This window comes from Protopterus annectens, chromosome 10.part0, assembly GCF_019279795.1.
Source record: "Protopterus annectens isolate FY-2018-M chromosome 10.part0, PAN1.0, whole genome shotgun sequence".
Lineage (NCBI taxonomy): Eukaryota > Metazoa > Chordata > Ceratodontiformes > Protopteridae > Protopterus > Protopterus annectens.
Window position 1 is genome coordinate 764,677,030 of NC_056744.1, and position 13,326 is coordinate 764,690,355.

General features: G+C 41.9%; 1 protein-coding gene across 1 annotated transcript in view; it reads right to left on the bottom strand.

The window, feature by feature from the left end:
• Positions 1-13,326, bottom strand: part of DNAI4 (dynein axonemal intermediate chain 4) — a 1,182,639-nt gene that overhangs the window by 337,002 nt on the left and 832,311 nt on the right. The gene's annotated exons all lie outside the window — the stretch shown is intronic.

Here is a 13,326-nt window from a genome sequence, read left to right on the forward strand (position 1 = left end):
AACTGAAGACACTTCTGTAGATAAATTGTAGAAAACCCAAGCAAACAACAAAAGGGTCACCACGACACAGAGCATAAAACAATTATTTATTACAAACAGGATAAGCGCTTTCAGAAATAATTTCCTACATCAGATCCACCATTTTACTAAAAACATGTGCTTAAATACACAATTCAAAAGGTCATCAACCAATAAAAACTGCAAAGGCATCATATGTCGCTTCCTAAAAAAAATTATAATAAATAACTACATAAAGGTTAGCATAATGGTTAAGGTGTTTACCTTACAAACATAAGGTGCAGGGTTTGATTCTTACATGGTGTAACTGGCTAGGCTGAAAATGGCCCACAAGGGCAGTTAGCCTAGTACTAATCTATGAACCTATAAACAATACTTAAAGATAAAAATAATAAAATTAAAAATATTAAGTAGATAAAAGCAAAATATATACGTAAAATAGGTACATACAAAAAATAAAAATATATAATGACCACAAATTGTATAATAAATGCAAATTATAGTCTATGAGACTTCAAAATGGGTTTCAAAGGATGAAAGCATTTACACCAGGTGGAATATGTGCTCGCAAATCTGCTAACCAATAAGTTTCTCTAACCTCAGTGGCATTATACAAATCTCCCCGTCTAATGTTACTGCTAATGGAATCTATAACCATGTAGGGAAAAACTATAATCAGGAAAAAGTCTAATGTGCTGAAATAAAGCATTAGATTCTAACTCACTACGTATCACATATTGATGCTGCAATATACGTTGTTTAAACATCTAATTCATCTTCCCTACATAGAAATTAATGCAATTATTGCACTCAGCAATATATACCACATTTTTAGTGGTGCATGTAGCATATTCATTATAAGAGTACCGCTTCTGGGTATTCGGATGTAAAAACACATTTTATTTATTTATGAAAGGACATGCTTTGCACCTCTTACAAGGATACATGTATTTTTTGTTTGTTAAAAACTTTCCTATGTTCTTATCACATGATTTATGGCATAATAAATCCTTCAAGTTATTGTTTCTTCTGTAGGAAAAACGGGGTATGTCACCAACTATTCCTTTGATCTGATCATCTGTCAATAATAACTTCCAGTCATTGCGTATAATATTAGAAATAAACCTACTGTCACTGTTAAATATGAAGAATTGGTTACTGCCATTTCTTCACCTCTATCCTGTTTAATAGAAAACCATGGTTTACCTCTATGACCATGCACTCTATCAAAACTGCTAGTGGATTTCTTAATTTCCTGATCCTTATAACAATGATTCATTAAATTGTGTGTTATTCTGTCAGCTTGTTCTAAAAAATTGTTGTTATCATTACACAGCCTAGAAGCTCTCAAAAACTGGTTATTGACAATGTTGGGAAAAATATGTGGGGTATGCTATCTCTAGTCTACACATCCTAGGTTACCTGTTATTTCAGGGTTATCAAAAGTTCATAAAATCCCTGTCAACCCACCTCTAAGACCTATAGTTTCAGGGGCTGGCTGGGTTACTCAATCCTTGCCATTTGGGTGGAATAACTGTTGAGACCTGTATATGCAAATTCTTGAAAATAGTTTTGCATAATAATGTCTTCTACTTTAATAACACCATTTATTTACAGTTCAAGTGTGTTGCCATGGGAACACCCTGTGCAAATATCTATGTGAATTTGGTCTTAGCCGAGTGGGAGCATAGGTTTGTACTTGATGCCAGCAATCCTTCGAAGGATTGTGTATTGTTTTATCAGAGGTTTATTGACCATGTTTTTTCTTGTAGACAGGTGACCAGGGTAAACTATGTCATTTTGTTAAATATTTGGATTCCATCACGAATTTCCTACAGTTCACTTTACATATAGATACTAAATGTATAGAGTTTCTGGATGTGATGTTGGAGTTAAATACTGAAGGTAAATTTATTACATAATTATTTCAGAAATCGGGTTGGAAAAATGCATTGCTGAGACAGCATGCACCCCCCACACATATTTTTCTGAACATTGCCAATAACCAACTTTTGAGAGCTTCTAGGCTGTGTAATGATGCAACAATTTTTTAGAACGAGCTGACAGAATAACACACAATTTAATGAATCGTGGTTATAAGGATCAGGAAATTAAGAAATCTACTAGCAGTTTTGATAGAATGTGTGGTCATAGAGGTAGACTATGGTTTTCTATTAAACAGGATAGAGGAAGAAATGGCAGTAATCAATTCTTATATATTTTTATTTTTTGTATGTACCTATTTTATGTATATATTTTGCTTTTATCTACTTAATATTATTTTTATTTTTATTATTTTTATCTTTAAGTATTGTTTATTGTTTATGTAGTTATTTATTATAATTGTTTTTCAGGAAGTGACATATGATGCCTTTGCGGTTTTTATTGGTTGATGACCTTTTGAATTGTGCATTTAAGCACATGTTTTTAGCAAAATGGTGGATCTGATGAAGGAAAGTTATTTCTGAAAGCGCTTATCCTGTTTGTAATAAATAATTGTTTTATGCTCTGTGCCATGGTGACCCTTCTGTTGTTTGCTTGGATGAGCTCTTTAATTAAAGTCATATAAATCTTTTGAACTGAGTAGTATAGTTACTGGTCAAAGATTCACTGGGAATAACATTCTAAAAAACATGAAAACATAGGTGAATACATTCATATTTAAGTTGTTTTTGCAGATTCACTCATCTGTGCAACTTGGACAAAGTTAAAACAATTTAATACACATTAAGCATTTATTTACAGACTTCTCCAATACAAAAAAAGGCAATTGTGGAAGTTGAACAGAAGTTATATACTTACCACAACTCGGTATCTGTGTTGTCCAATCTCATTATGCATCACAAATGGGTCTTTGGATCTGTTCTTGGATCCAAATTGGCATTTCTTCCAGACATATGATCCGAACCTCAAACTCCTCCCTCTCCCACGATGCCTCACTCCTCTTCAAACCCTCAGATTGAGTTTACTGCCCCTTCCTCATGATGATTATCCCACAGGTAGAAGAAATACAGAGAAAACACCTAGTGGAGTCCAAACTAGGAGCCAGAGGGTTCTGAAATCCTCTAGATTGCTCTCAGCTGTAAAAAGGAAGGGGGAAGGAGGGTGGCATTGATATATAATGAAACTGGACAACACAAATACCAAGTTATGGTAAGTAGTTAACTTCTAATCTGATGCTGTCCATTTCATTATGCATCACAAATGAGTCAAAGTCCCCAGCTATATAAACCTTGGGAGGACCTCAAGGAAGGATATGCCTGAGCACCGTGGAACCAAAGGATGCTCTGTTCCTGGAAATAATGTCCAACTTGTATTCAGATACAAACATATGAGCTGTGGACCAAGTAGCTGTGGGACAGATTTTATCAACTGGAGTTCTAGCAGAAAAAGCTGAAGAGATCAACATTGACCTGGTGGAGTGGACTTTTAACTGGACAGGGAAGTTGCTTGCCTTGCTGAGAATAAACTGCAGAAATACACTCTGTAATCCATTTGGTTCATGTAACCTTAAAGACAGCCTGTCCCAACTTGTTTGATGAAAAGGCAATGAACAACTGTTCTGATTTTCTGTGAGGTCTTGTTCTATGAAAGTAGAAACATAACTGTCCGTGAACATCCAAGGAATGTAACATGTATTCACCTTTATTGGAGTAATTAGAAAAGAATACAGGCAAGTGGATGGTCTGGTTAATGTTTGTCTCTGACAGGATCTTTGGTATGAAAGAAGGATTCATTCTGAGACTCTGTCCTTGAAGAAGGTTATGTATGGTGGTTGAGAAGACATAGCCTGTAATTTTGATACTCTTCTAGCCGACATAATAGCCATGAGAAAAGTCAACTTCCTCAACAAATACTTTAACTCACAAGAACTTGAAGGTTCAAAGGGTTTCTGGGTGAGACCTTGGAGTACCAATGTGAGATCCCAAGGAGGAGAAGGATCTTTGATAGGAGGCCTAAGATGAGAAACCCCATTTATAAAGGCTCGACATAGTTTGGACGAGAAAAGGATAAAAGAAAACCCAACTCCCTTCCCCACGTGGAAATTGCGGATAGCTGCTAGTTGCATCTTTAGTGTGGAAAAACTAGCTCTATCATGGAAAAGTGAGCTTAGGAACATAAGGATGTCTGAGACTGAAGCTGAAAAGGAGTCAATATTCCTTTGTGAAGCCCAGATGGAAAACCTTTTCCATTTGCTACAGTATATTTTTTTGGTGTCAGGCTTTTGAGAGGCAAGAATAATTTCATGGACAGGGGAAGGAAGCCTGGACTTTAGCAAAATCACTAGAAGTGGATAAACTAGGAGGTTAGTTTGAGGGATTGGAGATTGGGAATCTGTTGTTCCGATGGATGGGAAATCCGATCTTGTCTGGGATCCAGTATTCATGAAGGATATTTGTTCTGAGACCGCAGAAAAGGGAACAATACCTGACAATGCATTGAGGGGAAATCAGGATTAGATTTGGTCTTCAACCTACTGGCTTTCTGTAGAACTCTTGTTATCAGGGGAATCAGAGGATAAGCATAAATGAGACCCAGGGATGACTCCCCCCACAGGGGGGAATCAGAGTGAAGTAGTTGCTGCACTAGTTGTTTAGGGGAGAGGTAAATAGGTCACAGCAAGGTTGGCCCCATCGGCTGAAAATCTCCTTCCCTACTGACTGGTTCAGGGACCACTCATGAGGACTTAATATTGACCTGCTGCAACTGTCCACATGAATGTTGGATTCTCCCAGGATGTGTGCTGCAATGAGAAAGTGGTTTGAAGCGATCACCCATTCCCAAACCCTCATGACCTCTCTGCAGAGTGGGTAAGAATGGGTTCCCCCTACTTGTTGATGTACCATACCACTTCCATACTATCTGTCAAGATTGCAATTGTCCCCAGAGGAAGGCAGTCCTGAAAGGCTTGCAATGTGAGAAGAACTGCCCTCATCTTCAGGACATTTACGTGCAATTTGGTCAATGTGGGGGACCATGTGCCTTGGACCATCTTTCCCTGCAAGGGCCTCCCCACCCCAACAAAGAGACATCTGTGATCACTGTGGCCGAAGGGTGGGGAAAACGAAGGGTCTGCTGAGATGAAGGTCATCTGTAATCATCCACCATTGTAGGTGATGCCTACAAATCGAAGTAAGCCTGACCAGGGTTGATAATGGGTGACATTGAATAGACCATTGTTCTGCCAAATTTCTCCAATGGACTTTGGCAGTACATTGAATAGACCATTGTACTGCCACAGTCCACTGGAGAACTTGCATGAAAAACTTGGCTAAAGGCACTAGAAGAATGGTAGCCGACATGGACCCTAAGGTCATAAGGACTAGGGGAGCTGGAGGAGATGGGGTGTCTAGTAGGCATTAAACCCGCTGCCTCAGGGATCTTATTTTCTGTAGAGGTAGAGCTTTAACTTGAGTGACCATGTTCAATTGTGTCCCAATGAATTTGATGTCCTGTACTGGTATCATCTTGGATTTTGCCATTTTCACTAAGATTCCCAGGTGGTGAAACAGGTGCAGCATCACCTGAATTGCATGGAGTAGTTGATGCCTTGTGGGTGCCATTAGGAGCCAATCATCCAGGTAGTGAAACACCTGGAATCCTTGCAGACGGAGGTGTGCTGCAACTACTGCCATGCATATGAAGAACACCTGGGGGGCACTGGTGAGGCGAAAGGGCAGTGCTCTGATCTGATAATGATCGGCTCCCAGCCAGAAGCATAGATATCTCCAGGAGCACCTGTCTCTTTTGATATGATACTACATGTTCTGGAGATCTACAGAGCACATCCAGTTGTCCTTGCACAGGGGTGGCAGAATGGACTGTACCGGAACCAAGTGGAACTTCTTCACAAATAGATTCAGACTGCTCAGATCCAGGATGGGTTGGAGGTCCATGGTCTTCTTTGGCACCAAAAAAAAGCATGAGTAAGTTCTGCATCCTAGTTGTTCATTTCAGACCCACTGGATGACTCTTTTGTCTAGAAGCTTTTGTACTTCTAGATGGGCACCCTCCTTCTGACTGGGAGACACTTCTTGGTGCAGGGAGGAGGAAGGGAAAAGGGAATATAGTAACCTCTGGAAATTATGTTTAACACCCAGGCATCATTTGTTATGTCTACCCAGGCTTTTAGGTGTAAGGATAGTCTGCCCCTGACTGCCTCCAGAGTAGGACAGTCAGGCAGCGCTTCAGGATGTCATAGAAGAATTCCCTGAAGCCCTGATTCTGTGGACCCGCTCTCCTTCTGGGGTGGCATCTACCACTGAATCCTCTCCCTCTGCCTCTAGAAGAGAATTCGTCTTGCAAATCAGGAAAGGGCCATTGGGATTTATGGAACCACATTTTCTTCCCTTTCCATTGGTTCCTGGAAAAGGTCCATTGGGTGGGGAGAAAACTCGATCCCTACAGCAGATAAGGTCTTACCCTCCTGTTCGCTGCAGGTATGAGTCTCCTTAACTGATGGTCTGAATAACAAGGAACCATCAAAGGGGGCATTAATGAATGATGCCTTCAAGGGGTCCACAAACCCACACAGTCTCATCCAGGCATGTTTCCTAAGGACTATACCTGAACTAGCCACTCGAGAGGTTCCTTTCACCACATGGAATATTAGCCTCATCAGGGAATTAGCAATAGAAGCCATAGTGTTCAGCTGGGTGGAAACCTTTTTGAAGATTTCCTCTGACAGTGACTGCATCAGAGAGGTGGTTATTTCCTTCACCAGGTCTCTCTGGAGGGGTGTGAATTGTGCCAGGTAATTCAATGCTCTCAGTGAAAACGTGGCTGAGGCATACACCTGCTTCCCATGTCTGTCTAACTCTTTGTTCAGGAGTGGACAGTAGAGCTCTGTTGAGCGAGCTCTTTTTTGGTGGCTGCTGACATCACAGTGGCATCAATGGGACACTTAAGGTACATATCCATGCTCTTTGGGATTGGTTCCATGGTGTCAGACTCCTTCCAAGCCCGGCTGGTGATGAGGTCAATAAGATGGTCCGCTAGTGGGGTCACCCATGATGTAGCTGGTCCCCATCCCGAATGCCTCCAGGAACACTGACTCCTCCAAAGAATGGGGTTGGGAAGACCATCTACCCTTTTGTTTCAGGATTTCTAAGATATCTCCAAAGGAGATATCATCAGGTGGAGATTGGGGGGACCCTTCCCCTTCATCGAAATCAGTGTCCTCTGTCAGAGACTCCAAGTGGGAGTCTACTTGGTTCCTCTTGTACCAACACTTTCCAGGGAACCTCCTCTGTGGGATAAGTACAGGAGGACTTGGAAGACAGGGGAGCCCCTTGCTGAAGGGTAGGCTAGAGGCTCTTCAGGAGGGAATAACCACAGATAGGATGGATGGAACTATAGCTATATATATATATATATATATATATGCATATACACACTATGAAAACTGTATACCGTATTTTTTTTTTTTTTTTTTTTTTTACATGTGCCTCTTTCTTTATACTACTGTTTGTTATATATCCTTATATCTCTACTAAGTCTGCTCCTGTTGTATTGTTTTTGTTTCTGCTGTAAAAACTTTCAAATTTTAATCTTTTTATTGTATTTATTTTTAGTATCTTATTTTGATTTCTATTTTCAGTATTTTTAAATTATTATTAATCTTCCTTCTGTAAACTATAATTCTTATGGTACGAGCCAGAGTATCGAAATTTCATGCAGTGACACACACTTTTTCCTCTGTGTTGATCTGTATGACAATAAAGTTTACTTTGACTTTGACTTTGGAAGCAAAGCTTTGATCCACAGAAGATTGGGTTGGACCTGGTGGACCATGTCTTGTGGCATTGAGAAAGCCCTCTCTGCTACCTGGAATGCCAAGCTTGCCGGGACAACCTAATCCCCCACCCCAGAGGTCAAAGCCCCTAAGGGAGAAAGAGACAAGGCCATCCCGGATCTGACATCACCAGAAGGCATTGGACCTGATCTGTCAAAGGCCAAGGCTCCCAATAGATGAGATGGCTCCGAGAAGGTCAGAGCCAACACCAACCCCAAGGACCCAGTGCAGTCCCCTTGGATTCAGGACCCACTCTGCTCAGACAGAATCAGAGCCAAGCCACTCTGGGACACTGTCAGAGCTGGGGAAAGAGATATCCCATGATCTGATGCTGGTCCAAGGACCTGCAGCTCCAAAGCCAAGGATTGGATCGAAGGAGGAGGTGTGGTATCAGGGTTGCAGATCTCATGAGTCCAGCATGGGTCAGAGAAGGCAAAATCCCCAGAGAAAGCTTTTTAAGAGAAGGGGGAAAAAGAAAAATGGAAAGGCAGGAAGATCCATAAAGCCTGTGAAGACTTCAGGAAAACTGTCTAACAGGACGGGTGGTTATATCTTATATATCTTAAAGTAAGCTAACTACCAAAAGGAAGAAAGAGTTTTAACTTGCAGGAAAATTTACAAGAAGAGTTAAGAAAAATTCCACTTAACTGAAGAGAGGCTCGCAATTGCATCTGTCAGAATGGCAGCAAACAAGATCTGACGGTTTGAAGAGAAGTGAGGCAACATGGGAGAGGGAGGAGTTTGAGGCTTGGATCTTATGTCTGGAAGAAATGGCCGTGTTGATCCCATTCATAATGCATAATGAAATGGACAATATCAGAACTTACCATATGAGTAGATGTTTTGAATGGTTACTCCTGCAGTAGCCTTAGCTATATGAGTTATATCTGTCAAGGGTATAACAGTCAGCCAACTTCCAAAGCTTCAAGGTAACTTCCACACACCCAAACTGTCAAGCAGCTTGAGGTGAGCTAAAAGATAAGCTTGGGTACAAAGCCCTTTAGAGCTTTCCTGCCAGCAAAGACAGGGAGTTTGAGCCCTGAAAGGACAATGCTAGGAACAACAAAAAATAAATATACACCAAAAAGAATGGGGATGGAGTCAGGTAGTGGCTACTGCAGCACTGATCATTCAAACATCTACATTTATGGTAAGTTCAACTTACACAACTGTACTATGTTCTTCATAATGATTATTGCTGGAGTAGCCTTAGCTATATGGGTAGATTACCGTAGCTAACTACATTTAGGTGATGGAAGGGGAAGAGTCCAGGAGGCCCTGGAGAATAGTCCTAGCAAAGTTTGATCTGAACCTAGGGAAGGAATCAAGCTTATAGCGAATTGTAAAAGTACGCAAAAAGGATCAAGTAGCTGCTTCTAGAATCCAACTCTTTCTAAAAAATATAGATGAAGCCAAGGCTTTGATAGAGTAGGCCATGACCCTGCCTGGAATAGATTTGTTAAAGTAAGTGTAACAAAAGGTAATAGCCATACCTCTCATACATACACTTGAGTTTCAGTCTTGGCCTTTGTCCTCCCATTATTTTAGGCTTAGTCCAGATTTCTTGCACTAAGAGGTTGAGAGGTATGGCAATAGCTTCAGACAACTATTTCAAAATTACTCTGTTTCGACACAGGTTGTCCCTTCTTCTTACCTGCACAAAAAATAATCAATTGAGCTAAAGATCTGAAAGATTTAGTTCAGTCAAGATAGTGCCCAAGTTGTCTGTGCACAACCAATGTATGCAGTATCCTTTCTCCCTATTTTTTAGGTTAAGGAAAGAAAATGGGGAGATGGATAGTTTGGCTTAAAGTAAACTTGGATGCCACTTTACGCATGAAAGAACAAATAGATTTTTAAAGAAACCCTGTCCCAATGGAAAATAATAATAAGTTATGTACCTACCATAACGTTCCATGTTAGTTGTTATCATCTCGCCTTCTTTCTTGCTGTTTGGGATCGGAGCCGATCCTCGGCTCTGACTCGGCCATCTTCAGTAGCTCGAGAGCTGTTTACTGGCTCGAGGCTACCCCTTATCCCATGATGCCTAGTGATAGCTACCCAGATCTCGTTTGAAATAGCTAATCCAGACATAATAAGAGAGAAACCAGTTATCAAAAAACTGGTTGCTCCATGCATTCTAATATCTAGAATAGGTTAGGAAGACCTGGCCAGAAGAATAACAATAAAAGAATACTCAGCCAGTGAAAAAAGGGATTCCTCTCAATCCACTAGGATGGGGGACAGAGGGAGGGACGCAAGAAAGAAGGCGAGATGAAGACAACTAACATGGAACGTTATGGTAGGTACATAACTTCTTAATGTTAAGTTGTCTATCTCGCCTTCATTCTTGCTGTTTGGGACAGTGTCCCTAGCACCTAGCACCCTGGGTGGCTCAGTGGAACAGACTCTTCAGAACAGTGGAACCAAAGTCAGCTCTGCTCTGGGAGACCATATCCACCTTGTAATGAGAAATAAAGGTATGAGGGTTTGCCCACGTGGCAGCTGCACAGATGGAATCCATGGGCAACCTAGACTGAAAGGCTACGGAGGTGGCTAACACCCTAGTAGAATGACCTTTCGGTTTAATTGGTAACTCTTTGTTCCTTAACTGATAAATAAAAGTAATAGTGTGGGACAACCATCTGGATAAAGTCACCTTGGAAACTGAGAGACCTTGTTTGTTTAAGACATAAGAAAGGAATAATTAGTCTGACTTTCTTATTTCTTTAGTTCTGTGCAGGTAAAAATGCAATTGTCTATGAACGTCCAATTGGTGAAGTTTGTACTCTGCCTTGTTGCTATGATTTGGGAAGAACACAGGGAGATCTATAGATTGGTTTAAATTATTTTCTGAGCAGACTTTAGGAAGAAATGAAGGATTAGTCCTCAGAGCAACTCTGTCCTTGTGAAACACCAGGTAGGGAGGACGAACACATAGTGCCTGATGTTCTGAGACACGCCTAGCTGAAGTGATAGCTACCAGAAAGAGTATCTTCCAAGATAGAAACTTGATGGAGCAGGAAGCTGCTGGTTCAAAAGGGGGCAGAATTAAAGAAGTTAGGGCTAAATTAAGGTCCCAAGGGGGAGGGGGATCTCTCACTGGAGGTCTAAGAAGAGATGTTCCTCTCAAAAAAGCTTTACAAAGCTTATGAGACATAATGTTAGAATTTGACAAACCAATATGAAAATTAGAAATGGCAGCTAATTGTACCCTAATCATAGTGGAAGCTGCCCCGAAGTGAAACAGTTGTGCCAGGAATTCCAGAACGTCATGGACTGGGGCTGAGAAGGGATCCACATTCCTAGACTCCGCCCAACAAGAAAAATGTTTCCATTTGCTAGCATAAGTTTTTCTCATTGTAGACTTATGAGAGGAGACAATAATCTCACGGACTGCTGGGGAAATGCTGGGAAGCCTGGCTAAGGTTGAAAGTGGAGCAACCAAGCTGTGAGCTGGAAAGTTTGGAGGGATTGAAGCAACCCACCTGATGGATGAATCAGGAGTTCTGGAATTGGGTCCAGAGTCCAGGGCTGATCGGGAAGATAATGGTGCAGGAACAGGAACTATATCTGTTGAGGCCAGTAGGGGGCAATGAGGATTATTTTGCAACCCAACGATTTTGCTTTCTCTATGAGTTTCGGTATCAGGGGAAACGGAGGAAAAGCATAAAGAAGTCCCTGAGGCCAATCGTGGATTAGAGTGTCTCTGGGTATGTGACCTGGAAGCGGAAGAAAGGAGAAGTAGTTGCTTCATTTGCTGTTGAAGGGGGTGGCAAAAAGATCGCAGCAAGGCTGTCCCCATTTGCGGAAAATAAGATCTGCAACTTCCTGATTCAGAGGCCACTCATGAGACATGAGGATAGCTCTACTGAGCCTGTCTGCTATGACACTGGATCTCCCAGGGATGTGCTTCGCAATCAGAAAATGTTGGGAGGAAATCGCCCACTGCCAAAGTCTGAGTGCTTCTCGACACAGGGGGTAGGATATGGTTCCACCCTGCTTGTTGATGTACCACACCACTGACATGTTGTCTGTTTGAATTGCAATGGTCCCGAAAGGAAGAGTCTTGAAGAGCTTGCAATGCTAGGAGCATGGCTATCATTTCTAGGCCATTTATGTGCAGATGGTACTCGTGAGGTTGCCAAGTGCCTTGGACTGTCCTTCCCAGATGATGCCCCCCCACCCTATCAGTGAGGCATCTGTCATCACTGTGGCTACCGGAGGGGGTTGTATGAAAGGTCTGCCCTGAGTAACTAATGGGGAGACCATCCACCAAGAAAGGTGTCTTTTGCATGTCTCCGTGATCAGGATCATGTGAGACATGGGTAGCTCTTGGAAAGACCACTGTGTGAAAAGGAGCCACTGAAGAATTCTCATGTGGAAGCATGCTAGTGGGATTAGAAGAATGGCAGCTACCATGGAGCCCAGAGTTTGAAGGACATACCTGACTTGGATCCTTTTGCTCTGCATTAGAATTTGCACTTGTTGACGAATTGTGGACACACTTTCTAGTGGTAACCTTTGAACATATCCCTTGTGTTTAAGTCTGCTCCTATGTAAGTGATAGATTGACAAGGCAATAAGGCAGATTTTTTGAAATTTATTGTAATACCTAGCTGGGTGCAGGATGTGATTGTATAATCCCATGCTTGTAGGAGTTGATGCCTGGTGGTAGCAGTGAGTAGCCAGTTGTCTAGATATGGAAACACCTGGAATCCTTGTCATCTCAGGTGAGCCGTGACCACTGCCATACATTTGGTGAACACCCTGGGGGCTGTGGTGAGACCAAAGGGCAGAGCTCTGAACTGGTAATGACTGGCCCCCACCCAAAAGCGAAGAAATCTCCTGGAGCATCTGTCCATCTTGATATGGTAGTACGCGTCCTGAAGATCTATCGAGCACATCCAATTGTCCTGACCCAGAAAGGGTAGAATGGACTGTAGCGTGACCATCCGAAACTTTGTTCTTTGTACAGACTTGTTTAGTCTGCTGAGATCCAGAATCGGTTTCCAGTCCCCTGTCTTTTTTGGTACCAAAAAGAACCTTGAGTAAGTTCCGGATCCATGCTGGTCTGCGGGGACTTCCTGGATAGCTCTTTTTTCTAGCAGTTTTGAAACTTCTATTACTGTTTGCTCCTTCAGATTGGGTGGAACATCTGGAAGGATTTTTTTTGACTGTAAGGGGGGGTTGATGGAAGGTAATTTTGTAACCTCCGGATATAATAAACAGTACCCATTTGTCTTTTCTTAAATTTTGCCAGGCTTTTGGGTGCAGTGAAAGTCTTCCTCTGACTGCCTCCAGAGGTGAGCAGCCAGGCAACCCTTCAGGGATGCTGGAAGGGCTTATCCGAGAAAGATTCTCTGTTGCCCTGGTTCTGCGGACCACCTCTGCCATGAGGGCAGCATCTATTATTATTGTTTCCCCCTCTACCTCTGCAGGAAAATTCACTACGTGTGTCAGGCAAGGCTCCCTGAGATTTACGGAACCACATCTTCCCACTCTTTTGACCC